Source organism: Typopeltis vanoorti, chromosome 11 (assembly GCF_054136105.1).
Source record: "Typopeltis vanoorti isolate ZY-2024b chromosome 11, IOZ_Tvanoo_1.0, whole genome shotgun sequence".
Classification (NCBI taxonomy): Eukaryota; Metazoa; Arthropoda; class Arachnida; order Uropygi; family Thelyphonidae; genus Typopeltis; species Typopeltis vanoorti.
This window is the reverse complement of record NC_143559.1, coordinates 64,958,977-64,962,673: the sequence shown is the minus strand read 5'-3', so window position 1 is coordinate 64,962,673 and position 3,697 is coordinate 64,958,977. Positions and strand designations below refer to the sequence as shown.

The 3,697-nt window shown below is 39.3% G+C and overlaps 1 non-coding gene across 1 annotated transcript; it reads right to left on the bottom strand.

Moving 5' to 3' along the window:
- Positions 1–1,335: 1,335 nt before the first annotated feature.
- Positions 1,336–1,410, bottom strand: TRNAK-CUU (transfer RNA lysine (anticodon CUU)). The gene has a single exon. It is a non-coding gene; the product is annotated as a tRNA-Lys (tRNA).
- Between the last annotated feature and the right edge of the window lie 2,287 nt (positions 1,411–3,697).

The window sequence follows — 3,697 nt, the reverse complement described above, 5'->3', positions numbered from 1 at the left end:
CATAATCATTCTTTCTTTTGCTGGATACATATCGAAAGAACTCCTTAGGATTCTTTGTGGCTTCATTAGCTAACTGCTGTTCAGACCCCTCTTTAGCTACCCTCACCAACCAAGTCACCTGCCTTGCCTGGTCTTTGTAGTCCTCATGGAATTGGTTATTTCCACTTCTCTTATGCTGCCTCCATAATGCCCTTTTTCTCTGTATTGCTTGCTATTTCACACCTACCTCATTTAACCTTCTCACCCTTGGAATACATTTAGACATTGTATCTACTAGATAGTTTATGAAAATCCTCCAAGCTGCAATGATCTCTTTTCCAGCTAACTCCTCATTCCATGCTACACCTGCAAGCTGTCTCCTGAGCTCTTCATAATCAACCCCCCCCCCTTGTAGTTCCACATATACCCTTTTCTTACAGAGGTCCTCTCACTGCTGGCAACTACCCAGATTAATATATCCAAGATTTCCAAAATGAATATGTTATCTTTTCAGTTGTTTCTTTTCCCATGGTTTCTCTTATAAATAAGATAAAATGTAAACAATATATTATTCAAAGGTGAGAACTTTTTTTTTTTTTTTGCCTGGAGTGTGGTGAATGAGTGGAATTCATTGCCTGACTTAATTGTGAGTTCGTCACAGACAAAACAATATCTGTCATATCTCTTCTTGAATGAATTCAAGAAGAGATATGACAGATATTGTTTTGCTAGTTTGGGTCTTCCGCGATGAGTCTACTGACTCCATGGAGATACCCGCAATAATAATAATTTGTATTATTAAAACAGGCCTACAGTTTTTCTATGTTACAAATAAAGCTGTCAAGCTATGGCATATTTTTTGGCAGACTTTATCATTACAAAAGCTAAAAATTCCTTCAACATTGTATTAAGGAGCTTCTGCTGTGTGTGTGTGTGTGTGTGTGTGTGTGTGTGTGTGTGTGTGTGTGTGTGTGTGTGTGTGTGTGTGTGTGTGTGTGTGTGTGTGTGTGTGTGTGTGTGTGTGTGTGGAAATAAGAGTTCAGAAGCAGATAACAAAGATGATATCGGGACTGTATAGTACAATGTTAGTTATTATTATTATTATTATTTGTCACACCTCCAGGGAGTACAAAGACTTATCGAGGGAGGGCATCTATTTCACAACTCTCTGTCTCCACCAACTATAACCAACCACAACTACTATCATCATCTACACCAACATCACTACCACCCACCACTAGTATTTTCACAGACAATTACAAACATCCATGCCCATGGTGGGATTCAAACCTGCAGCCTTTTAGCTGGAGAGTGGATATGCTAACCACCCAACCAACCAGGCTGACAAAAATAAATTGCATCCAATGTGGGGTTCAAACCCACAACCCCGGGATTAAGAGTCCTGTGCTCTACCAACTGAGCTAGCCAGGCAACCAGAAAGTTCCTCTAGTCAACAACTAGAATCAAACTAGCGAAGCTCTTTCTTTGCACGGTTTAGAGCCGAGGAGTGCACACACCACTTCCATTGAGCTACAGGCTCTGAAAAACTTGGCAGGGGTGGGAATCAAACCCATGCCTCTGAAGAGACTGGTGCCTTAAACCAGCACTATGTGGATTGCAAAGTTTGGTAAATAGAAGAAGGAGAGGGATATGATTGAGACATTTAAACTGTTGAGAGAGAGTTACAGGGCTGACACTGGGGAGTTCTTACAAGGGGAAGAAGTGAGGACAAGAAGCCATCCCTGGAAGTTGCAAAAGGAAGTCATGAAGAAGCATACACATGTGCGTGTCTATGCAGTACTACCAACACTGGCCCATTTCAATGTGTAAACTGGGATAAAAATAACATTTGAAACCCCATAGTAGATTTTGCAGGTATGCTTCTCATCTGCAAATTCTAGCAAAATAATTAATGATTAGGGATTTTATCATAAATCTAGAGTAAACCTACTTAAGTTAGTTGTAACTGAGTGTGGAAAGTTTGCATTTTGAAGATTTTGGAGTTTGAATTTTTTTTCTGGCATGCTGCCTATATATGTGTTGTGCTATTTCTTTCTTTCTTTCAGTTATGGTAGCCACTGTACTGCTTCTCACCATGTTGTCAAACTTACCACTGTTTAAAGAGTGCATTTTCCACAGATATCATATAATATTTTGAAGAATGGTGCACTTGCAGCATGTTATAGAACTTGCTGTCAGTTTAAAATGTAGGAAATATAGACAATCCGAAGAGCTGGGTGATTTTGATATCAGTATCTCTTATTTTAGTAGCAGCAGCAGTAGTGGTACAGGAAATTAGTGAGTTCTGTCAGAGAGAGAGAGAGAGAGAGATGAGTAGTGATAGATTTAACATTAGGAAGTGTGACTGGAGTTGTAGCAGTTGATTGCTTTGGTGAATGTCAAGGAAGGATAGGTTGAAGATTGAGATACTGAGAGAGGAAGTGGAAGATAGGAGCATGAAGGGAAATATTAGGAGAACTAAAAGGCTAATTGATGTCAGACAAATGAGTATAAGGAAGAGAAAGTTATAGGAATGAGAGAAGGAGAGTGAATGGGAGAAAAAGAGAGAAAGTCAAGAGTACAGGAGCAAGGGATAAAGAGATCAGAGGAAGTCAGATAAGTGAGAAAATGAGGGGGTGAGAGTGTTGCAGGAGCAAAAATGTGAGGACTGTAGCTGAACAAGAAATGAACAGAGCTATGAGGAGTGTCATATTTGAGGATTTGATGATTTGTGATGTGCAGAAGGGAATGTTTGAGGAGTACTAGTCAGGAGGAACACTCTCTGTTGTTTCTGTTGTGGCAGGTAAGATGCTCTCTACTATTCGAACAATAGAGCATATTCCTCCAGACAAGTACTCTAACATTCTAACCACTTATCATCAAATCTTCATGCATTACATTCTTTATAGTTCCATTCATTTTTAATTCCAATTACTGATCACACCTTCTTTTGTAAAAAATTCCGCACATTTAAAATCTTTAATCCAGAATTTAGTTATAAACAATAATGATATCATAGTGAGCTTTGATGTCACTTCCTCATTCAGAAATATTCCCTTTCTGACATTCTAAATTTACTAAAAAATGCTTCCCCCCCCTCTCACTATTGATTTTTTTTTAAATTTTGCTATCCTTACTGGTTACTTCTCTTGGAAGTGCACCTTATATAGAGCAATAGAAGGTACTTCCATTGGCTCTCTCTTCCTCCTGCTTCTGTCCCAATTTCTGTATAGAGCATATTGAAAAACATGCTCTTGATACTGTCAGTTTCAAACCTTCTGTTTGGTTAAGATACAATATAATAAATTTAGTTTAATCCTTTATTCAAGTGTAAGCAAACAAAGTTTGCACCTGAAGTATCTTCAGGACTGAGGCAACTCGTGGTAAAGGTGGACCAAGCTCTCATCACTCCCATAATGCAAAGCACATCAGTGGGTTTGGCTCCCACTGACGTGGGAGCCAAACCCAGAGGTGGTGATACTAAGGCAGAAGCAATGGGGGGAAAGTCATATTTACCTATAGTCTAACCAAGTGAGAAAAAACTGCCAACATCTTTCTCTAAAGCCAGAGTAATTTTATAATAAGGTGGTACAACTTTTGGCAACTCGTATAGGTAAATATGACTTCCCCATTGCTTCTGCCTTAGTATCACCACCTCTGGATCCCACTGATGAGACCTCAATAAAAGCCAAAATCAGTCTGGGTAGTGGCCCTTCCC